Source organism: Procambarus clarkii, chromosome 55 (assembly GCF_040958095.1).
Source record: "Procambarus clarkii isolate CNS0578487 chromosome 55, FALCON_Pclarkii_2.0, whole genome shotgun sequence".
Classification (NCBI taxonomy): domain Eukaryota; kingdom Metazoa; phylum Arthropoda; class Malacostraca; order Decapoda; family Cambaridae; genus Procambarus; species Procambarus clarkii.
The window spans coordinates 28,648,285-28,674,449 of NC_091204.1; the positions used below are offsets into that span (position 1 = coordinate 28,648,285).

General features: G+C 40.9%; 1 long non-coding RNA gene across 1 annotated transcript in view; it reads left to right on the forward strand.

Moving 5' to 3' along the window:
- The window catches only part of LOC138352920 (uncharacterized), a 264,785-nt gene that overhangs the window by 236,716 nt on the left and 1,904 nt on the right, over positions 1-26,165 (forward strand). The window contains exons 2-3 of the long non-coding RNA XR_011222992.1: positions 16,380-16,597; positions 22,218-22,324. This is a non-coding gene — a long non-coding RNA (uncharacterized lncRNA). The remainder of the gene's footprint in view (positions 1-16,379; positions 16,598-22,217; positions 22,325-26,165) is intronic.

The following is a 26,165-nucleotide window of genomic DNA, read 5'->3' on the forward strand; positions in this document are numbered from 1 at the left end:
CACGTGAAATCTAAGTAAAGAGAAGAAGAGCAAAGAGAAAGATCAAGACAAGAAAGGGTGCGAGTTCGAGAGTCCAAATGAGTGGGCTCACCAGAATTCAGAAGAGACGGGGAAGAAGAGAGGAGAAACGGCTCAAGGAGGCGACCCCAGGTATTCGTCAGAACGTCACCCCAAAGAGAATGACGACAATTGAAGTCACCCAGCAGGAGCACAGGCTCCGGCAAGGAGTCTAGGAGGTGTTTCAAATCAGGAAGAGAGAGCGGGACACTCGGGGGGAGATAAATGGAACAAACTGTGTACCATTTCCCCACAAAGATACGAGCAGCAGAACAATGGAGAGGCGAAGGAAAAAGTAAAGGAACAAAGGGAACATCTGCACGAATCAAGAGAACAGAAGAATTAGAAGCCCCAGCAATGGCTGGGGGGGGGGGAGAGAAAGGAATAGCCACGAAAACGACCAGGACGAGCACCAAGCATTGGCTCCTGGAGACAGACACAAAGGGGCGAAAACCGCGAAATCAGAAGTTGGAGTTCGAGGAAATTGGCGTAATAACCTCGAACGTTCCATTGAAGAATGGACAACGACGGGAAGAGAAAGGACAAAAACAGAGAACAAGGAAGAAACAAAGGCGAAAGAGCAACAGAGCACGTTAAAGAATATCAGGGTCGGGATCAGGGTCAGCAAAGTCAGGGTTAGGGGGCATGGGTAAACTGAGCAAAGACGGAGGGAAGGAAACGGGAGAACAGATCAGAGGTGGGCGGGCGGGGTCCGGAGGAGGAGGAGGAAGAGGAGGAGACAACGGAGAGGAGCAGTCAAGGACAGCAGTAGGAAGAGGGGGAGTAGAAAGAGGGGAGCGCACCCCAGCAAGAGCAGCAACCGAAAGGGAAGCAGGGGCCAAAGAAACCTCCATAGCAGGAACAGGGGGCGCAACCACTGAAACGGGAGGGGAAGGAGCAACAGAGCCAGAAGTAGGAGCTAAGGAAGAAAGCGAAGCCTTCTTACCCGCCGGGGAAGAGGAAGGAGAGGAGCCAGGCTTACGCTTCTGACTTAAAGAGACAGGTGTCCCAGCAACTACGTACCGGGCAACGGATTCCAGTGTCTCAACAGGAGAAGCTGAACGAGAGCACACACGACGGCCGTTAGGAGAGCGATGGACATCCGCCTGCACCGACAGGCGGCGGGGAGAGCCGATAGATGGAGGAAGAGGATGGGAAGGAGGATCGGAGGGGGACGAGGAAGAAGACACAGGAGACATGACAGACCGGGTTGAAAGAAGGGGAACCCCAGACAGAGGACCAGGAGGGGGACCCCTCGGGAAAGAACTCAAAGGAACAGAGGAGGGGGCAGTGGGCGTATCAGGGTCCAAGGCCCGGAAACGGTTCAGAGTCTGAGGAAGGGGGGAAGGACGAGGAGAGGAAGAGCGCAACACGCGAGCATAAGAGATGTTAGTATAAGGCGGGAGCCGGCGAACCTGGCGCCTCGCCTCAGGAAAAGACAAACGCTCCCGGTGCTTCAGGTTAAGGACGGCCGCCTCAAGCTTGTAATGGACACAGGCACGGGAGAACGTAGGATGGGCCTCACCGCAGTTGAGGCAGCGAGCTTGGGGAGAAGTGCACTCCGACTTAGAGTGACCTTCACTCCCACACAAAGGACAGAGAGAGACAGTCCCAGAGCAGCGGAGGGCACCATGCCCAAACCTCCAGCACTTATTACAAAGTCGAGGAGAAGGAATATACTCCTGGACAGAGCACCTAGCACCAGCAAGAATGACAGAGGATGGAAGGGTCCTACCATCAAAGGTGATCTTCACAACGCGAAGGGGTTGACGGCGACGACCACGAGGGGGACGAGTAAACGAGTCAACCTGGAGGACAGAATGGCCTTGGGCATCAAGGATATGCCGAATATCATCGTGGCAATCCTGCAGATTCCGAACACCGGTTGCAACATGGGGTGGGAGGAGAATAGTGCCAACACTGGAATTCATCTGAACGTTCTTGGAGACCCGAACAGGGATCTCGCCAAGGCAAGATAAGGCAGCCAAGCGGGAAGCCGCATCCTGAGAAGGAGCAGCAACGACACGTGTACCGAGACGAGTGGGGTTGAAAGTAACACACGCATCCACGGAATCTACAAGATGCCGATGGAGGGAGAAATCGTCAGGAGGTGCAGAATCAAGAGGGAGGAGATCAAAGTATTTGGCCCATGAAGCAGGACCAAACAAGGCCTGATACGCATCAGCACGGGAAGGAATCGAGCGAGTGCGGTTGGGGCGCGAACGGCGTTGAGAACCCCTAGAGAGAGAGGGGTCAAAAGGCGCAGTAGTCACAACGAAAGACTTAGCCACACCAGGGGACGAAGTGGTCACCACCGGGGGCTGGAGGCTCGACCCAACCTCAGAGGAGGGAGGGGAGCTGGGGGAAGAAGTCAGGACGGTCAAAGGAGGAGCAAGGTCGGGGCCCAACGCAGCGGGAGCTACAGAGCCTGGTCTTCCAATACAGGCCGACTCGGGGGCTTGGTCGCCCACCCCACGAGCCTGAGAGGGTACAACGGAAACATTCAACGACATAGAGACGAAAAGTGACAAATTCATCCACGAATGTGCCCCCATACCCACCATGGAGCCACAATTAGAGGCAGGACACCCAACAGGAAGCTATCGCTGATCATGCCGGGGCCCCCTAGGGGTGCGTCGTGAGTATACGCCCCACAAACGCCACCTTAAGAACCGTCAGTCCGTCGAGATTGGGTTCAGCGACGAAAGGGGGATTGACAATAAAAGGTTCCCCTCGCTCGAGACGTCGGGTACTACAGTTCTACGGGCGCAAGAGTATGCCTCCTCAAGCACCCGGGCGTCAAAATAGAAGAAGACCAAAGAAATAATCCAAAACAAGCAAAAGGTCGGCAGGAAACGACAAGCAGATAGGAGAAGAGGGGGGAGAAAAACGAAACATAAGGAAAAGGAAAAGCGATCCGGCACAATTGGAGAAGACAGCAGCAGGAGTGCAAGGCCAGAAAAGGACAGAGGACTGCCCAACGGAGCATCACACTCCGGCAGCCGTCCACCAAGCCCCCTCACGACGCCAACGGGCCGGAAGGGGAGGGGGCTATGCAAATTAAGGGACCTAGTCTATGGAACTCACTCCCTAGTGAATTGAAAAACTGTAAAACTTTTGCCTTATTTAAAAGCAAAACCAAAAAGTACCTAACTTCATCTTCTTAGTTTCCTACACTGAGCTTTAAATTTGCTCTGTACCTAGTGTTACCCAATCTCCTAATTTTTATGTAATATCAAACAACCTTATCATTGTGTTCATTGCTGTCTTCTTTTATGTGCTAGCCATATGCTGTATTGTGACTACCAATTTTTGTCAACTACCATTCAAGCTGTCATTGCAATCAATCTTATATTGTTTCTGCTGTATTGTGCCTACCAATTTTTGTCAACTACCTTTCAAGCTGTCATTGCAATCAATCTTAGCTACCTATGTGCTTTAATATACTGTACCTACAATTTTCTCTCATCTTCTTTTTTTTTATTTCATGTAACTGTTATCATTTTTTTGTCTATAAATTTTGCAAGTATTTACCTCCTTAAAATTTTCTTAGATTAAGGACCTTCCCGAAACGTTGCGCGTGCAAGTGACTTTACAAGACTGTAATTACCATATTTGTATCCTCACATTCCTTATGTACATTCTTGTATATGCATAAATAAATAAATAAATAAATAAATAACATAAATATCTCTTTGATATAATTTTTTTTATATAAATTGACAGTCAGGATAATATAATTGCCAATCAGACTAATATAACTTTGAATCAGGCTTTTTCACCCACAGGGTTATTGATCAATGGAACTGCCGACCCACCAAACCCATAACTGTTAAAACTGTGCTGAATTTCAAAATATACCTGGAAAAAATCATGAAGGCAAACTGGGAGGGCGGTCCGTCTAATTACCATAAGCTACCACAAGCTACACAAGCTTCAGAATGCTTCCTGGCAATACGTTAGTAATGAATAAATATGATATGTTAAGTTAGGCTGACCTGACCTAACCTAACCTAACCTAACCTATCCTAACCTAACCTTACCTAACCTAACCTTACTTAACTAAACCAAACCTAACCTAACCTAACCGAAGCTTGGATCGTCGACTTGATTTGGCGTCACCAGCTTTTTATTTTCGTCTAATTTCTTTATAAAAAGATACTTTTTCAGATTAAAATTATGTTTTTTCGTGTTGTACATTCAGCACCAATATTATAATGAGTAAATATATCATATTTATTCATTACTAACGTATTGCCAGGAAGCTTTCTGAAGCTTGTGTAGCTTGTGGTAATTAGACGGACCGCTGGGAGGGGGAAGGGAACCTTCAACAAGCCGACGACTTCCTGTTCTCAATGAGGCCACTCGGGTTAGTGGCCCTCAGGTAAATCGGGTAAAATATTATTCCCAGACAATTACAGCATAACTGATAAAGTTAGGCTAGAGTAATAAATTTCTGGTAAATTTAGAGTGATAAATTTCTAGAGTAATATAAATTTAAATTTCATATTAGCTTGACTGACAGCTATAAATGCCAATCAGCCTTCAATATACTCTTCGGTGAAATATTTATAATCAAGAATAAAACTCATAAATACGCCTAAACAAAAAATAAAAAATGGACATCAGTTTGCATATGAATCTGATGAGAAAATTCCTTGATTAATATACATTTCTTTACCAATCAAATGGTCTCACCTTAAGTATGTCTCAGATTGTCTTCTTTACCAACTCCAATGCTAAATAATATTACAACAAAAATGTCCATAACTTAGCTACAGAGTATATTACATTTTAAATAAATTTCCACAGGAAGCAAAAAAAGGAAGCACATTATTTACATAAATATGAAGAAAAACATTTAAAACTTTGTTTTACCTTTGCTAAATTAAAGAGATATTTCTATACTTATAAGCAATTTTGAGTTTTCCTAGCGACAGCTTCTCCAGTTCTTGCTTGGTCATCTAACTTTCATAAAAGAACAATATAATAAAATATCTCCATATCTTTACCTTTTCATTGTGAAGTGTATTTCTCAAGCAAAAATAATTACCTCTGAAGAACATCCAACTGACATTGTGATAGCACACTGTTAGATTAAAGGTAAGTTAATATACTATTATGTGCCTCATTATCCTTCAACATTCTCTTAATTATCTTTCACGCTCAAAGTGTTTAGCCTATTATCTGCATGTATCATCTTGTGCCTCTTCATATTGCCAAGACGACTGAATCTCTTCCCACACTCTGGACAGTCGTGAGGTTTGTCACCTGAATGCACTAACATGTGCCTTATTATAGTTCCACGTTTTCTAAATTTTTTACCACACTCGGCACATTGAAAAGGTCTCTGATCCGCATGCACCATCCTGTGAGTCTTCATACTTCCAAGATGGCTGAATATCTTCCTACACTCTGGACATTCATGAGGTTTGTCACCTGAATGCACTAACATGTGCCTTATTATAGTTCCACGTTCTCTAAATTTTTTGCCACACTCGGCACATTGAAAAGGTCTCTCATCCGCATGCACCATCCTGTGAGTCTTCATACTTCCACCCTTACTGAATCTCATCCCACACTCTGGACACTCATGAGGTTTGTCACCTGAATGCACTAACATGTGCTCTATTATGGTTCCACGTCTTTTAAATTTTTTACCACACTCGGCACATTTAAAATGTCTCTCATCAGCATGCACCATCCTGTGAGTCTTCATATGATGAAGATGACTGAATCTCTTTCCACACTCTGGACATTCATGAGGTTTGTCACCTGAATGCACCAGCATGTGCCTTATTATAGTTCCACGTTCTCTAAATTTTTTGCCACACTCGGCACATTGAAAAGGTCTCTCATCCGCATGCACCATCTTGTGAGTCTTCATACTTCCACGCCGACTGAATCTCTTTCCACACTCTGGACACTCATAAGGTTTGTCACCTGAATGCACTAACATGTGCTCTATTATAGTTCCACGTTCTCTAAATTTTTTACCACACTCGGCACATTGAAAAGGTCTCTCATCCGCATGCACCATCCTGTGCCTATTCATATTTCCAAGCAGACTGAATCTCTTACCACACTCTGGACACTCGTGAGGTTTGTCTCCTGAATGCACTAACATGTGAGTCTTCACATTTGCAGGACAGGTGAATACCTTCTGACACTGTGGACACTGGTGAGTCTTCATCTTCTTTATGACAGGTGCAGTTTGTGTGAAGGTTTTCTCCCCCGGATGTTGGGAGAAGCGTCAAGGCTTGAGTGTTGTTTCTTAGAGTTAGACTTGATGTGAGCACTTGGCGGTCAATGGTGGTGCTTCTTCTTTATGATAGATACAGTTTGTGTCAAGATTTTCCCTTATTGCTCGTGCTGGACCTCTTTCTTCTTGTTGATAGTAGGTGCAGTTTGCATGAAGGGTTTGTCCTCCCGATGACTGCACCAGTACTGATGTTGTTGGACGCGTTTATGTTGAAGATGATCGGAGCTACCAAGGTGCTTGTTGCGTTGTGCTGTAGATAGAGGAACGGTGATTAAAACAGAGGTGTGTGTTAGAGGGAAACTTGCCGCACCGTAGGGCGGTGTGTTGTGTTTATGGCGTCAGCTGATCCTTGGTGTTGCGACGAGGTAGTTGTTTTCTGTGTTTAGCTGTTGGTGGCGCCAGGTATAAATGTGGCGCGGGTCAGATGTGACCCAATTTGTTGGTCGATTGGAGATATTTAGCCAGTGCTTTGACTATTTGGTATTTTTCTTGTGACGAGTGGTCACCGCCTCCTAATATATGCTCGATGGTGAAGGGTATTTTGAGTGCGATAAAGACTTGTTTGAAATTTACTCTGGCACTATAATGTCGGAAGCAGTGCAGGAGATAGTGTTCGACTGTTTCAGGCACCTGACAGTGAGTACAGAGTTCGTTGATGTCTGTTCTGTACTTAGAGCTGTGTGCTGCTAGTTTGGTGTGTCCCAGCCTTAATCTGGTCATCGTTACATCAATTTTTCTGCTTTTATATCGGACATGTTTCCAAATTTCCCATTTCTTTTTAATGGACCCATAGTGCAAAGGTGAGCATAACGTTTTCCAGTTTGTTGCAAAATCCTGGGAGATGGTATCTTTGAAGGCTCCTTTACGTGCAACATGAGGAATTGGATGACGGGTGAGGTGAGGCGTGTCGTGCATCGCTTTGGCTAGTTGGTCTACAAGTTCATTATGGAGAATACCACAATGTGCTGGGACCCATTGGATAGAGGTGTCATAACCGTTCAATTGATGTTTGTGAAGAAGTTGAAGGCATGGGTAGACAATCTCCTTGCATGTTTTCGAAGAGTACGAAATTGCTTGAATCGCGCTCTTGGAGTCACTACAGATTGTATATATCCCAACTGGTAATGTTGTGATGATTTGGAGAGCTTGATACAAGGCATATAATTCCGCTGTGAAAATAGATAGTTGGTTTGGTAACCGCCATCCCTGCTTGAGATGGTATTCCGGTATCCATACAGCGCAAGTGACCGAGGGTACGTTGTTCATGAAGATGCGAGACCCATCTGTGTAAATCTCTGTGGTATTTGGGTAGCAATTTTTCATTGTTGAGACAAAGACTGAGGCTATGGCTGAGTTTGGTGCAGATTTTGGAATGTTGTCCTCGAGTTGTATTGCTGTATTAGGAGTTGTATAAAGCCAAGGTGGAATGGGGGGAACAGGAAGTTGGGTTTCACAGTTTTGAAGTAGGGAGAGGTCTATATTGAGGTTATTTGTAGCCCGTGTGAGGAAAGGTTGCGAGTGAATGGTTGGCGAGCGGGGGTTATATGGGTTAACTGTTGGGTTAATTTTTGATCTGTATGGGTGTGTCTGGTGAGCAGTGGTACAGAGTGACAGATAGTTGGCACACATAATGTCTCGTCTGGTGGCTAGGCTTGTGAGGCCTGTTTCCCCGTAAAGTCCGAGGATTGGAGTTGAACGCTTTGCGCCACATATAAGTCGCATGGCATTATTTTGTATGACCTCGAGGCTCTGTAGGTTAGTGGGCGCCACCGACGCATATGCTTGGCAACAATAGTCTAGTTGGCTGCGAATGTAGGTTGTATAGAAACGGAGCAAGATTTTATGGTGTACTCCCCAGGTGCGTGCCAGTGAGGGCTTTAAGTATGGCGAGTCGGGGTTGTGTCGTCTGTTTAAGGTGTTGAATGTGTGCTTTCCAGGTAAGTAAGGGGGAGTCTAAGCGCATGCCAAGATATTTATGTTCTCGTACGTGTTGGATGGGAGTGTTGTGTATTGTGAGGGTGGGTAGATGAAGTAGTCTTTTTTTAGTGAAAATCTGATAGCAGGTTTTGGTAGTACTGACTTGAAGGCCCCATTGTTGTGTCCAATCTATGAGGTGGTCCAGTGCTGTTTGCATTGTAGAGACTGTATTTGGTAGGGCATTGTCTGAATAATACAATGTTAAGTCGTCGGCGTACGCCGAGAGGTGAACAGGATGGGTGTTAGGCAAATCTGCTAAGAATGCGGCAAATAGGGTTGGGCTTAATATGGAGCCTTGTGGAACACCTGTTTGTATTGGGATGCCATCGGAAAACTCGCCTTGAATAAAGACTTTGGAGGTCCTGTTTGTGAGATAGGACTGTAACCATAAAAGTAATCTTCCCTGTACGCCTAAACGTGCAAGCTTTGCGAGGAGGCAAGTATGAGGAATGCTATCAAAAGCTCCTTTGAGGTCTAGGTAGACAACAAGACAATATTTACTGCTTCTGAGAGAGGTGCGGATTTCATGCTCAAGACAGAGTATTTGATCTAGCGTGGAGCATTGCGGTCGAAATCCAGCTTGGAGTGACGGTATAATATTGTTATATTCTAGGTACCATTGGAGGCGAGTATGTACTAGCCTTTCCATGACTTTACTGAGGCATGATAGTAGGGAGATAGGTCTGTATGACGCAGGTTGGGATGGGTCTTTTCCTGGTTTAAGGAACGGAAGAATAATACTGGTCTGCCATTGTGAAGGAATATTTCCGTGAGTCCAGCATAGATTTAGAAGAGTGCTGTGTGCAGTCGGTGGAAGATATTTGATGAGTTCATATGGAATTCCATCCTCTCCAGGTGCCTTGCCAAGAGGTAGGCGGTTTAATGCCAATCGTAGCTCGCTTAAGGTGTACATGTTGTCGACGCCGAGCATGGGCAGCGGTATGGCACGGTCAATTTCTTGTCTGAGGGAGAGTTCTTGGGCATGAAGGAAGGGTGTTGAGAGGGTAACTTTAAGGCATTCAGCGAGAACATTTGCACGCTCCTGAGGTGTTTGACAGAGTGAACCGTTGATCATCAGGGGGAACGAAGGGAATGTTGGGCGACCTTTAATGCTGTTAAATGTAGCCCAGACTTTTGAGTGTGGCGTTGTGGGTGTGAGGCTATCACAGAATGTTGCCCATGATGCTCGTTTTGCTGATAGTATGGTTTTTTTGGCCGCTGCTGTAGCCCGCCGGAGATTGACCCAGTTCTGTAGGGAGGGTTGACGTCTTTGTTTTTGAATGGCTCGTCGGCGTAAAGCGACTGTTCGTGCACATTCCGCGTTCCACCACGGTTTAAGTGGTTTGTTGGACCTATGTCCTGAAGTTTTCTTAAGCATTTGGGTGGCTGCAGAATTTATGGCCGAGGTGATTGTGGACAGGCGCTTGTTAGGGTCTACTTCGTCTGTGTCTGGGAGGCGGACAATATCAGCCCATTTTTTCTTGTCTAGGTACTTAATGTTCCACTTGGGAAGCGTAAGCGGGTGGGTTGGTGGGTGAAAGTTAGTAAATTTTATTATGAGGGGTTTGTGGTCACTACCAATATCTGGTCCAGTATGAAACTGTAGTTCATGTTGAAAGTGTGCAGAGCCAAAGCAGATGTCCAGTGAGGCTTCATAATTGGTTCTGTAGTTAAAGTAGGTTGCAAGGTAGGGCGGCGAAAGAAGAGTATATGGTGTAGTGTCTAAGTAGTTGTACAAATCGGTGCCTGCAGTATTTTGGGTACCTCTACCCCAGCAAACACAGAACGTTTGTGGACGTTTTTAAATGGTTCCACAAAGGTAATACTGTAACTTTTGACATAAATACGTATATCTGATGTTCTTAAAACCAAAGGATATAACTAAAAACATATATTCTTGAGACACAGTTTTTTAAGATTTATGTAAAAATTTAAAAATAATAGTGAATGCTATGGTATTATAATGTTTTCATGCTTTATATTTAAGAATAAATAATTTTCAGTCAACATTTAGTTTTTTTTGTTTACTTTCTGTAAAGCTATCTAATTTACGTTCTTATAACATAAATATAACATTTATATGACGTCAGTATAACGTTATTTACACGACATCATTACGTTATTATGATGTTATATTAACGTATAATTCCTGTGTGAAAACCAGAATATATATTGAACTTTATGTTTTAAACCTTGTAAAGTTATCATAAAACTTGGAATAAGACGGTAAGCATGCTTTACTTATGAAAATATACAAACAAATCAACAAAAACATTTTAACATAAAAAACATAAACATAACATAAATTAATTGCATGCATGGGAGTTAACTGGAACTCTGTAATATTGCATACATGAACCTTAAGGTACAAACCCAGTGTATTTACTCATGCAGTTCTTTCCTAAATCTAAATTTTTCCAATTTTTACACTTTGTTTCGAGTTCTGTCTTGTGTTGCTACTTTTAATACCCCATTAATGTCCCCTTTGTTATGTCCATTCATCCCATTGTGCACCTCTACCATATGTCACTCCTAATTCTTTGCTTTTCTAGAGAATGTAATATAAGCTTTGACAATCTTTCTTCATATGACAGGTTAACAGGTAGAACAAAGATTACCATTTATATATGGATAACTATTATAAGTCGGTTTGAATGAGTGAATTGCTGCTTGAAGATAGGTATATACACGTGTGGTACTATCAGATTGCATCGTGGTGAGCCTAAAACCCTTCAGATCCAAGCAAAGGGTAAAATGCCAGCAGATACAATTGCGAACACATTGATACCAAAATGAAAGACATATGACGAGAATTGAGGTAACCAAAGTGAAAAGAGTGTTCACATTACATTGCACTAGAGTGCTCCCGGGTTACTTTCTCTCACTTTCTCTGTTTTGTGCGGATGGTACACCTTGCTTTTGGAGTTTATATGCATTTAAACCTGTAGATAATTCTATTGCTAACACATTGATACCAAAATGAAAGACCTAGGATGACAATTGGGGTGACCAAAATGAAAAGAGTGTATACATTTTATCGCTCTTGTGCGCTCCCTGGTAACACACTCTCGCTTACTCTGTTTGTTGCGGATGGTAAGCCGGGCTTTTGGAGTTTATATGCCTTTAGTCCTATAGAGAATTCTATTGCGAACACATTGATGCCAAATTGAAAAAACTAGGATGAGAATTGAGGTAACAAAGTTGAAAAGGGTATACACTTTTCAGTATTATCACGCTCTCTAATGTAATGAGAGTTGCCTGAGGGTGGCTCAGCTTTCTTTTTCTGGTACCCTTGGCCTACATTCATCTTGTCGGCGGGTGGAGCGCGCTGCTGTCTTTGACATTATATGCACATAGTTCTGTTGGGAATTCTATTGCGAACGCATTGGTACCAAAATGAAAGACATAGGACGAGAATTAAGGTGACAAAGTTGAAAAGAGTATACACTTTTCAGTATTTCCGCCCACTACCAGGGAATGTCCAAACAAAAATGGAGAGAGTGGAGGGGTAACTTGCCCAAAACGCGAAAGTGTTTGGGGAGATTAACTTTCGTTCAATACTATTATGCAAAAGGAGCCACACATCTATGGTTCATCCAATAAAATCAGCAGACTTCTAGATGTTACTACTGCTCGGCTTAGACTCGGTTACAAGTATTTCTGGGAATTCTCATTATCTGCCGATGTAGACCTGACCAAATGTTAACTGTCAACAAAATTATTTGCACACCCCTTCGTCACTATGTGATAGTGAATTCAGAGACAATTCTATAACCAATGTACCAACGATGTGTCAATATTTCATTCAAAATGATCTGGTACCAGAAATTTTAGCCAAATATCCCCAGTTTGCTAACTGTAAGTAGTAACTAAGTGATTGTAACCTATCCACCGCTGCCCACTGGATGGGGAGCGGTGTGCAGGACAAACATATCAATTGTGACACTAGCTCTCCACATATGTCAGTTGCTTAATTTAGAAACTGTACTTGTGATCGATCTCGAACCTATTGTTGATGTGACGACTTATACTGAATTTTGTAACTAGCTCATCAAGATTGTAACTTGCTTAGCTAAATGAATTGTTGGGTTCAGTCCCTGAGCCCATTATGTGCCTCTGCAACCCTTTCCACTACCGCCCACAAGATGGGTATGGGGTGCATAATAAATGAACTAAACTAACTTTAAGGCATCCTGAAAGAAAGCTTGGAGGGCTTGAAAAATTGCAGAACGAAGCCTTGAGGATAATCCTTGGGTGCCTTCGTACCACAAAGATACTTAATATGAGAAAGGAACTTAATATTCCGAGCGTTGTTTATCGTGTTACTGAAAATAACTGTCAAATTGGTATAAAAATGCTTAGGCTAGCTCATCCTAACCGTTGCACAGAAGCCCTCCAGAATTTCTTTATTGAATGTAAACATTGTTTCAAATAGATAAATAAAATTGGAACTGAACTCAGAAAGTATCAGATTTATAATTTGTACCAAGAGAGACAACAATAGCACTTTCCTGCACTGTAGGAAATTACACCCTTTTCAATTTTAATCCCTCCCTTTCCATCAAAGGAGCAAATTAGAGATCAGTCCCAGCTTTGTCTTGAGGCAAAGCTCAACGTCTTAAGCCATACTGATGCTCTGTCCACAGAGCATTCTCTCTCTCAAATCATATACACTGAAGGTTTCCTACAGCGCCCAACGGGTGCAGCTGGAAGTGCAGTTGTCCTGGCAATAGGATATGACTTATATTTTGAGTGGGGAGTCCGTATAAACAACTGGGCCTCTACCCTTCAGACTGAACTATTTGCCTTGCTCCTTGCACTGAAATGTGTACAAGTATCCAAACTTGATACATTAGTTGTAAGTGACTCTTTATCATCCTTAATTGCTCTCAACTCTTTAAGACATAACTGTAACATGCTTGTGTCTGAAGCTAGACACAAATACAATAACAACTTGAGGAACCTTATCATAAACAATAATCTCAACAAAAATCACATAGTTCTCAGAGGTGATTTCAATATTGACCTAGGGCTACAAAATAACCCTCAAGTAGACTGTTTCCTCAACAGCATGAATTCCTGTATGCTCATCCCCGCAATCACCAGGCCCACCCGAGTCACTCAAACATCTGCGACTACCCTGGATCACTGATGGACCAACATAACAGCTCCTCTTACATCAAGTATAATCACTGACAGAACAACTGACCACTATCCTACCTTCCTTGTAGCGAACATGGCCATAACACCACCAGGTAACAAGAAAATTACCTTTAGGTTACAATGTGAAGCGGCAATAGGCAATCTCACAAATGCCCTCCACAATGTAAACTGGGAATCTAAATTTATCAATACACAGGATAATAATTCGTTAACTAGCCTCTTTCCAAAATTTAAAGCCTTTACAATACTTATTGTCCTCTCCTCACCAAGCAAGTAACTGGCAAAAAGGTTAAATAATCCCTGGCTCACTAATGGCATACTTAAAGCAATCGACAAGAAACATGAATATGAAAAAAAAACTTAGGATTGGCCTAGTTGGAAAAGAAGTAGTTAAGAGGTATTCATCAGTGCTTACCAGTATAATAAGAGCAAAGCGTTCCTATTACGAGAATAGATTCAAAGAAGCAAAAGGCAACATAAAAAGCACATGGAGAGCCATCTCTACCATCCTAGGAGCTAAACAACATTTACATAATAAGATAAAAATCTCCAAGGATGGTTATACACCTGCAACAGATCTTGAAACAGCAACTGAATTTAATAGCTTCTTTTCATCGTTTGGTGCTCACCTTGCCCGAAAAATCCCAGAGACTCAGACATATGTTACCACATATCTTTCACGCAGCTATCCAAACTATCTTCTCCTCTCTCCGGTCAGCCCTACAGATGTTGTGTCCATCATTCACTCGCTAAAAACCAAAGCTGGGAACATTAGTGAAATACCATCGATGGTACACAGGCGTGCCTCCCATGCCCTTGCACCATCCATAGCACTGCTGTTCAACAAATCCCTAGAGTGTCATACCTTCCCTGATATCCTTAAAAAAGCAAGAGTAACGCCAGTTCATAAAGGAGGTAACACGGCAGACATAAATAATTACAGACCCATATCGAATCTACCTATATTATCAAAATTATTTTTTTTTTTTTTACAAACAGCTCTACTCCAATCTTGTAAAATTCAATATACTAAGTCCCTGTCAGTTTGGCTTCCGCTCCCAAAAGAGTACCAATGATGCTATTGTTAGTCTGCTTGACTTAATCTTCTCAGCCCTTGACAAAAGTGAGTTTCCAATTGAACTCTTCATCGGCCTGAGAAAGGCCTTTGATACTGTTAACCATAACTACCTCTTACTTAAATTCCACCATTATGGAATCCGTGGCCTTGCCCTAAACTATATCCGATCCTATCTTAGTAACAGACACCAATATGAAGCCATCAATGATATAACCTCTCCCACTCTACCACTTAATTACCGTAAAGGTGCCACAGAGCAGCATCCTAGGACCCTCCTGTTTCTTATATACATCAATGATCTCCCTAATGTCTCTAACATACTTAAACCTATATTGTTGGCTGATGATACTACTCATCTACTCTGACCCCAACCCACTCCTGTTAAATAATGTTGTAAACAATTAATTAAAAAAAGTCTACTTGTGGATGTCAACCAACAAACCTCACACAAAACATAGAAAAGACCTACTATATCTTATTTGGAAACAAATCAACAAATGCAATTCAGCTTCAGATAGATAATGTAAACATTAGCAATAAAAATGATGGAAAGTTTCTTAGCCTATACTTAGACAAGAGACTCAACTTCCGCACCCATATACAACACATAACTAAAAAGGTTTCTAAAACAGTTGGTATACTGTTTAAGATCAGATATTATGTACCCTACTCTGCTCTCCTCTCACTCTATTATGCACTTATCTATCCCTATCATTCTTATGGCGTTTGTGCTTGGGGTTCAACCTCTGCAAACTACCTCAAGCCCATCATCATCCAGTAAAAATCTGCTATCAGGACAATAACTAACTCTACCTTCAGACAACACACAGCTCCCTTGTTCAAATCCTTAAACATGCTAAACAAATTCACTCCATACATTCTCCTGTGTAAATTACGTTTATAAAGCCCTTTTTCTAACTGCAAACCCTGTTCTGAAACTCTTCCTGGACAGATGTAATAGAACACATGGCCACGTCCCCACCAGACATAAATATCTCTTTGATATCCCCAGAGTCAAACTTAATCTATGTAAACACTCTATGTAAATAAAGGGACCTAGTCTATGGAACTCACTCCCTTATAATGATTTGAAAAGCTGTCCAACTTCTGCCATATTCAAAAATAAAACCAAAAAGTACCTGTAGTACTTTTTAAGTACGAGGGAGTAATGCGCAAAGCGTCCCTCACCTGTGACGTCACAGCGTCATCTGACGCCATATCAACACAGTGGCCATTTTGTCGTCAGTTCAGTCATGGCGAGGACTAACCCTTCATGCAAACTGCACCTACTATCAAGAAGAAGAAGATTTTGTGTTCCACCGATAGTATTATCGTAAGTAAGCACTTATATTTTATATTTTATTAAATTAATTGATTCTATTTTTCTGTAATAAAGGTCCAAAGGGTTGTTAAGGAACAAGGGTGTAGCGATACCGACGCTCAGTGCGCTCAACTCACACCAAAGTATCACCTGTGTAGCTTCTGTAATTAGTGTTAATTAGTTATGCTATAAGATAATGAAGCGAGTATAAGATTAACTCGCTACAAGGGTACTGTGTTGGGAGGTGAGGGCTGTTACTGGTGTCTGTGGGGATGTGAGGACTTGTACCAACCACTATCACCACCAGTACCTTGTCTTGCATCCTGCTTAGTATTCCTATTGAGATATGAAGTATTATTGCATTCATATAATTATTCATTCATTGTCATTACTATTTTTATGGGCTATGTTCTGTTACCCTAATGCTTTTTACCCCTGGGCATGTCCATTTACTCTCCAGCCCTTCACAAGCCACTGCTGCACCCCCTCCATGCCCATACTTACTGTGCTTATTCTTACAGGACTGCACTGCATTATGTGGTGCTCACTGCCTGGACACCTTGATACATGCATTATAGGGTTCTGGTAGTTGTTCTACTCACCAAGCCCTTCCAAGGCCAGGCTTGACATGTGAGAGCTTGGTCCAACAGGCTGTTGCTTGGACAGGCCCCTCAGGCCCACATATCCACCACAGCCTTGTTTGTCCGGCACTTCAAAATCAAATGTTTATTTACGTAAGGTACATACATATTTTTAGGTAAGGTACTCTTTATTTGGGTAAATTTATCTTCGTAGTATTTAGCTTTGGCTCGTCTAATTATCTTGGATAGCAATAACGAGTAATTCTTTGAGAATTCTTTGGAGACAATTCCTAACCTATACTTCTCTCAACCTATACTTCTTCTCAAGGTCATCTTCACTTCTTGAAGATGTTCAGGTTTTCTCTTGAAGATGTCGACGGTTGTTCCAGCAATACTGTATTTCTTTTATTGCTGAAAACCTGTTTTCAGCCATAAAAAAATAATCCTGAATCCAGAAAAAAATCCCTTTTGTATCGTCTGGAAATTTTCAAATATTGCTGATCAAACCTGAGTCTAAATTATTTGTATATATTATGAATTACAGAGGTCCCAGGACAGGGTTTTTAGGCACTCCACTTACATTTTCCCACTCTGACTTAACCCCCATTTATACAAACTCAGTCTTATCTTTTAGCTAATAATTTATTGTACACACCATACTCAGCCTGTGTAGGGTAGTTTATTGTGCATGTGTAGTATATATATTTGTGTAGTATATTTGGTATATTTAATGCCTCTAACCTCTCCTCATAGTTCTTGTCCTTCAGTTCTGGGAGCCACTTAGTAGCATGTCTTTGCACCTTTTCCAGTTTGTTTATGTGCTTCTTAAGATATGGGCACCATACAACCGCTGCATATTCCAACTTTGGTCTAACAAAAGTCGTGAACAATTTCTTGAGTATTTCGCCATCCATGCATTTAAAAGCTCTGAATATTATCCTTTACCTGCAATTGGTTGTTGCTGTATTTATAGAATATGATTTGTTCTACTTTACATTTGTTTGTTCCTTTTTTTCAAAATTTCTTTCTGCCTCTCTCCTCACTGCCGTGTAGTTGTTTCTCTTTGTATTACTGGTATGTTTGGGGGTTTGGCCTCTTCGTATATTGATTCCATTTTTGTGTCTTTTGGTCTCTGTCCGTCTTGAAATTTCAGTTGAACAAATCCTGTTTCCTAGTTCTGCATCTTTGTTTTGGTATAAATGTTTTTGTTCCTTTATCATATATTTCACAAAATTGACATACTGTGCATTAATTCATCTCAATTACTTCCTTTCCTAACAGCAAGCCTTTCCAGTAAAATTCTTTGAATTCTTTTCTGACTTCTGGCCTAATGTTTGTTTTATCCTAGTGTGTATGATGCCTAGCGTGTGTCTGGTGCCTGTTGTGTTAAACCGAAGATAAATGCATAAGTATAGGTCAGTAATTTCTCCAGCTTTGAAAGGGGCTTTCATTATGCAGCAGTATTCCACTCTAGAGAGCACTAGCGTCTTGAAAACTATCATCGGTATAGCATCTCTAGTGTGAAAAGTTCTTGTTATCTATCCTGTCATTTTTCTTGCAGTTGTGACGGCTACTTTATTGTGTTCTTTAAATGTAAGGCCTTCTGACATCAGTACACCCAAATCCTTTACGTTGCTTTTCCGTTCAATGTTATGATTTGACTGAGTTTTGTAAGTGGTTTCCGTTTTTATATTTTTTATTTTTTCCGTAGCGCATGAGCTGAAACTTATGTTCGTTAATCACCATGTTATTTTCTGTAGCCCATAGAAAGACCTGATTTACATCTGATTGGAGGTTTGCCATGTCCTCTATGTTGCCTACTCTCGTGAAGATTCTAGTGTCATCTGCAAAGGATGATCAAGTACTATAGGTTGTGTCCTTGTCTATGTCCGATATGAGGATGAGAAAAAGTATTGGAGCAAGCACAGTACGCTTGGGGACTGAGCTCTTTACGGTTGATGGTCCAGATTTTATTTTGTTGACTACTACACATTGGGTTCTATTAGTCAGGAAGTTGTATATCCATCTGCCTATTTTTCCGGTAATTCCTTTTGAACGCATTTTATGTGCAATAACACAATGGTCACATTTGTCAAAGGCTTTTTTTTGTCAAAGCGTTTTGTTTGTCTTCCATGGCATCTAGTGCCATGTCAGAGTGGTCCAGCAACTGTGATAGGCAAGAGCGCCCTGTTCTGAAACCATGTTGTCTGGGGTTATGGAGATGCTGTGATTCCATGTATTTTGTGATCTTACTTCTTAGCATTCTCTCAAAGATTTTTATGATGTGCGATGTTAGTGCTATCGGTCTGTAGTTTTTTGCCTCTGCCTTATTTCCTCCTTTATGGGGCGGTGCTATCTCTGCTGTTTTTAGTATGTCAGGGACAATGCCAGTATCTTGGCTTTGTCTCCAAAGAATGTGAAGGGCCTGCGATAACGTTTTTTACAGTTCTTGATGAATATAGAGTTCCAAGAGTCAGGGCCTGGTGCAGAGTGCATAGGCATACTGTCTATGGCTTCTTCAAAATCCAGTGGGGATAGGATCACATCTGATTTATGATTTGATGTTGGTATCAAATCCATGAAAAATTCATTTGGGTTATCAATCAGATGGATGGAGAGCTACACTCGTGGTGTCCCATTTTCCCAGCACTCTTTGTCATATAATGCTTTGAAACTTTTGACGGATTTGGCCTCCACCACCTTCTCACCTAACATGTTCCAACCGTTTACCATTCTGTTTGCAAAAGTGAATTGTCTTACATTTCTTCGGCATCTTTGTTTAGTTCGTTTAAATCTATAACCTCTTGTTCTTGAAATTCCAGGTCTCGGGAAATCTTCCCTATCAAGTTTATCAATTCCTGTTACTGTTTTGTACGTAGTGATCATATCTCCTCTTTTCCTTCTGTCTTCTAGTTTGGAATATTTAATGCCTCTAATGTCTCCTCATAAATCCTGCCCTTCAGTTTTGGTATGAATGTTTGTGTGCCTTCATCGTATATTTTGCAAAATATGGAATACATCTCATTTACTTTACTTTAAGAATATGGTTCGATCAATTAAAAACCCTCTTGTTCAAATTGCAAAGAGACTGAAAGAGATGCAGCATGCTCAATGGATTATATATTAGTGATTATTATTAGGATTATATATTAGTGAATCATATTAGTGATTCAATTATTGTCATAAAACAATAAACAAATAGTTTTGGTGTTATTACACTCTATTCACAGGTTATATATAAGTATCTGCAGGTTTTGTTCACCATTACAAACCACTAAGTTGGTTTGATTTTTGTTGAGATTGTTATTTATGATAAGATTCCTTACGTTATCTGAGAATGAAGCTATGTCGGTATTGGGAAATCTATAGATGGCACTTATAGTCAAGGAGGATTTAAGGGATTTACTGGAGAACTTGGCAAAGGTATATTCACAATAGTCGTCTCTATTACTAATGAGACTATTGCAGATGAAGGTATCTTTGTAAGATATTGCTATGCCACCTCCTTTTTTTATTAGGCCTGCAGTTGTGAATGGCTTTATTATCAGCCAAGTTGTAGCATACAACATAGCATATATATGTATATGGCATACATATATATATATATACACATATATATATATATATATATATATATATATATATATATATATATATATATATATATATATATATATATATATATATATATATATTTTATTAAATATGACCGAAAAAGTAAGATTAATAATTCTAACACGAATTTTCTCAATCTTTCGTACATTATGCTTCACTATTGGAGGTAAATCAAAAATCACTTCTCCAAAATTCATTTTTATTTCTAGTCTGACGCGACACGGGCGCGTTTCGTAAAACTTATTACATTTTCAAAGACTTCACAAATACACAACTGATTAGAACTTGCGTTTCCCTGGTTTTATATCTACATTTGAGTGAGGTGGGAAGGGTGATGTGGCATTACATTTGAGTAAGGTGGGAAGGATGATGTGGCATTAGAGGATATTAATAGGGTATTAAAAGTATCAACACAAGACAGAACACGAAACAATGGATATTGAATAGAAGTGTTTGTAGAAAGCCTATTGGTCCATATTTCTTGATGCTTCTATATTGGAGCGGAGTCTTGAGGTGGGTAGAATATAGTTGTGCAATAATTGGCTGTTGATTGCTGGTGTTGACTTCTTGATGTGTAGTGCCTCGCAAACGTCGAGCCGCCTGCTATCGCTGTATCTATCGATGATTTCTGTGTTGTTTACTAGGATTTCTCTGGCGATGGTTTGGTTATGGGAAGAGATTATATGTTCCTTAATGGAGCCCTGTTGTTTGTGCATCGTTAAACGCCTAGAAAGAGATGTTGTTGTCTTGCCTATATACTGGGTTTTTTGGAGCTTACAGTCCCCAAGTGGGCATTTGAAGGCATAGACGACGTTAGTCTCTTTTAAAGCGTTCTGTTTCGTGTCTGGAGAGTTTCTCATGAGTAGGCTGGCCGTTTTTCTGGTTTTATAGTAAATCGTCAGTTGTATCCTCTGATTTTTGTCTGTAGGGATAACGTTTCTATTAACAATATCTTTCAGGACCCTTTCCTCTGTTTTATGAGCTGTGGAAAAGATATATATATATATATATATGTTATGTTACAACATAACAGGCCAATTACACTGGATTAATCTTTGTGTTTAGATAGGAGATGCCTCGTATGGGCCAATAAGCCTTCTGCAGCCCCTATGTTTATCCCTTATGTATCCCCCCATGTTTTCACCTTCATTGTATTATCACCTGACCTAATGCGGGTATAAAATCAACTAATATATATATATATATATATATATATATATATATATATATATATATATATATATATATATATATATATATATATATATATTCAAAATTCATCAGTGTACTACATTTTTGTTGTTGCTTTTAGGTGATGCTTTTAACCAGTGTACGTGGGTCTGATTGTGCAACCACAGTTCGAAGAATAATGAAGATATGAACAAACGGCCTGTGGTCACTATACAGTCTGGAAGGGCAAAAGAAGAAATTGGCATTTCTACAAAAACAAGAACTATATAATGTTATTTTAAGTAAGTAACCAAAAAATTAAATAATTTTTTTAAAGTTTAAAATTCACTTAAAAATGTAAATTTTAAGTTAAAAAATTTTAACCAAAAAACTTAATATTTTTCATATTTGGAACCATTCCATAATCCCAAGCATAAATGATTATATTTCTATCACTTGCTCTTAAGATTGTTTCATTTAATAGAGGTTGGGCATAATTGTTCTCTGCTGCTAATAGAACTGACTGACTTAGCTATAGGAAAATGTAAACTTAATTGGTTTATCCATTACAGTATTTTGCAGTTTATTTCATGATCCTGTGCTTAATACTTGCATAAATAGTAGATTACAAAATGCATTTTTATATCATTAGTATTGAATAATAATAATGCAAATAATTGACTTATAAATGATGTACAATTAATTGGTAGGTGATATTATATTATTAATATTTTTTCATTCTTGCAAAGCCTTAACAAAGTCATTAACATGTTAATATAAACTTGATCACCTTCCACTTATTTTCTCATGTGCTACCTACATGTACAAAACCTTATTCCTAAATGCATATTTTGTTCTGAAACTTGTCCTTTATATGTTGTGTATCACCATCTCTGGAGAGTTTTATCTGATTGATGTATAAATTACTTTTAATTTTACAGAATATTATTGTTATACTGAATTTATTATTATATAAATAACTTAATTTTACAGAATCATCTATCAACGCACATCCACAAGTTGAGGAGGAGGATGTGACCTTCCAGATGTCTGAAGTACTGAAACAGGCACCAAACAGGCCTGGTGGATCTAGGTACAAGGTAAAATAATTTAATTTTTTTTTTTTTTTTTTTACTAATTGTCCGATATATATATATATATATATATATATATATATATATATATATATATATATATATATATATATATATATATATATATATATATATATATATGAATGAAAACTCACACCCCAGAAGTGACTCGAACCCATACTCCCAGAAGCAACGCAACTGGTAACTACAGGGCGCCTTAATCCGCTTGACCATCACGGCCGTCAAAGGAAGTGATAGCCGAGGCTATTTGAGCCACTTCCCCGACGGCAACTCGGATGCTAATCTTGGGCATAGCATTTCACAAAATCACCTCATTCTTTGGGGCACACGTGAGGAACACAAATGCGAACAAGCCTGAATGGTCCCCAGGGCTATATGCGAATGAAAACTCACACCCCAGAAGTGACTCGAACCCATACTCCCAGAAGCAACGCAACTGGTAACTACAGGGCGCCTTAATCCGCTTGACCATCACGGCCGTCAAAGGAAGTGATAGCCGAGGCTATTTGAGCCACTTCCCCGACGGCAACTCGGATGGTAATCTTGGGCATAGCATTTCACCAAATCACCTCATTCTTTGGGGCACACGTGAGGAACACAAATGCGAACAAGCCTGAATGGTCCCCAGGACTATATGCGAATGAAAACTCACACCCCAGAAGTGACTCGAACCCATACTCCCAGAAGCAACGCAACTGGTAACTACAGGGCGCCTTAATCCGCTTGACCATCACGGCCGTCAAAGGAAGTGATAGCCGAGGCTATTTGAGCCACTTCCCCGACGGCAACTCGGATGGTAATCTTGGGCATAGCATTTCACCAAATCACCTCATTCTTTGGGGCACACGTGAGGAACACAAACACGTGATTTGGTGAAATGCTATGCCCAAGATTACCATCCGAGTTGCCGTCGGGGAAGTGGCTCAAATAGCCTCGGCTATCACTTCCTTTGACGGCCGTGATGGTCAAGCGGATTAAGGCGCCCTGTAGTTACCAGTTGCGTTGCTTCTGGGAGTATGGGTTCGAGTCACTTCTGGGGTGTGAGTTTTCATTCGCATATAGTCCTGGGGACCATTCAGGCTTGTTCGCATTTGTGTTCCTCACGTGTGCCCCAAAGAATGAGGTGATTTGGTGAAATGCTATGCCCAAGATTACCATCCGAGTTGCCGTCGGGGAAGTGGCTCAAATAGCCTCGGCTATCACTTCCTTTGACGGCCGTGATGGTCAAGCGGATTAAGGCGCCCTGTAGTTACCAGTTGCGTTGCTTCTGGGAGTATGGGTTCGAGTCACTTCTGGGGTGTGAGTTTTCATTCGCATATAGTCCTGGGGACCATTCAGGCTTGTTCGCATTTGTGTTCCTCACGTGTGCCCCAAAGAATGAGGTGATTTGGTGAAATGCTATGCCCAAGATTACCATCCGAGTTGCCGTCGGGGAAGTGGCTCAAATAGCCTCGGCTATCACTTCCTTTGACGGCCGTGATGGTCAAGCGGATTAAGGCGCCCTGTAGTTACCAGTTGCGTTGCTTCTGGGAGTATGGGTTCGAGTCACTTCTGGGGTGTGAGTTTTCATTCGCATATAGTCCTGGGGACCATTCAGGCTTGTTCGCATTTGTGTTCCTCACGTGTGCCCCAAAGAATGAGGTGATTTGGTGAAATGCTATGCCCAAGATTACCATCCGAGTTGCCGTCGGGGAAGTGGCTCAAATAGCCTCGGCTATCACTTCCTTTGACGGCCGTGATGGTCAAGCGGATTAAGGCGCCCTGTAGTTACCAGTTGCGTTGCTTCTGGGAGTATGGGTTCGAGTCACTTCTGGGGTGTGAGTTTTCATTCGCATATAGTCCTGGGGACCATTCAGGCTTGTTCGCATTTGTGTTCCTCACGTGTGCCCCAAAGAATGAGGTGATTTGGTGAAATGCTATGCCCAAGATTACCATCCGAGTTGCCGTCGGGGAAGTGGCTCAAATAGCCTCGGCTATCACTTCCTTTGACGGCCGTGATGGTCAAGCGGATTAAGGCGCCCTGTAGTTACCAGTTGCGTTGCTTCTGGGAGTATGGGTTCGAGTCACTTCTGGGGTGTGAGTTTTCATTCGCATATAGTCCTGGGGACCATTCAGGCTTGTTCGCATTTGTGTTCCTCACGTGTGCCCCAAAGAATGAGGTGATTTGGTGAAATGCTATGCCCAAGATTACCATCCGAGTTGCCGTCGGGGAAGTGGCTCAAATAGCCTCGGCTATCACTTCCTTTGACGGCCGTGATGGTCAAGCGGATTAAGGCGCCCTGTAGTTACCAGTTGCGTTGCTTCTGGGAGTATGGGTTCGAGTCACTTCTGGGGTGTGAGTTTTCATTCGCATATAGTCCTGGGGACCATTCAGGCTTGTTCGCATATATATATATATATATATATATATATATATATATATATATATATATATATATATAAATATATATATAATGTGTCGTACCTAGTAGCCAGAACGCACATCTCAGCCTACTATGCAAGGCCCGATTTGCCTAATAAGCCAAGTTTTCTTGAATTAATGTTTTTTCGACTACCTAACCTAACATTTTCAGCTACCTAACCTAACCTATAAAGATAGGTTAGGTTCGGTCATATATCTCTATTAATTTTAACTCCAATAAAAAAAGAATTGACCTCATACATAATGAAATGGATAGCTTTATCATTTCATAAGAAAAAAAATAGAGAAAATATATTAATTCATGAAAACTTGGCTTATTAGGCAAATCGGGCCTTGCATAGTAGGCTGAAAAGTGCGTTCTGGCGACTAGGTACGACATATATATATATATATATATATATATATATATATATATATATATATATATATATATATATATATATATATATATATATATATATATATATATATATATATATATATATATATATATATATATAATTAATATGTATGTGTGTGTGTGTGTGTAATTACCTAAGTGTAGTTAAAGGATGAGACCGTCTTCCCAGCACTCTTTGTCATATAACGCTTTGAAACTACTGACAGTCTTGGCCTCCACCACCTTCTCACCTAACTTGTTCCAACCGTCTACCACTCTATTTGCGAAAGTGAATTTTCTTATATTTCTTTAGCATCTGTGTTAAGCTAGTTTCAATCTATGACCTCCTGTTCTTGAAGTTCCAGGTCTCAGGAAATCTTCCCTGTCGATTTTATCAATTCCTGTTACTATTTTGTATGTAGTGATCATATCACCTCTTCTGTCTTTTAGTTTTGGCATATTTAATGCCTCTAACGTCTCCTCGTAGCTCTTGCCCTTCAGTTCTGGGAGCCACTTAGTAGCATGTCTTTGCACCTTTTCCAGTTTGTTGATGTGCTTCTTAAGATATGGGCCAACTTCTGTTGTTGGGCACCACACAACAGCTGCATATTCTAGCTTTGGCGTAACAAAAGTCATGAACAATTTCTTTAGTATATCACCATCCATGTATTTAAACGCAATTCTAAAGTTAGAAAGCGTAGCATAGGCTCCTCGCACAATATTCTTTATGTGGTCCTCAGGTGATAGTTTTCTATCTAGAACCACCCCTAGATCTCTTTCTTTATCAGAATTCTTTAAAGATTTCTCACATAATGTATAGGTTGTGTGGGGTCTATGTTCTCCTGTTCCACATTCCATAACATGGCATTTATTAACATTAAATTCCATTTGCCAAGTGGTGCTCCATATACTTATTTTATCCAGGTTTTCTTGAAGGGCATGACAATCATCTAAATTTCTTATCCTTCCTATTATCTTAGCATCATCAGCAAACATGTTCATGTAATTCTGTATACCAACTGGTA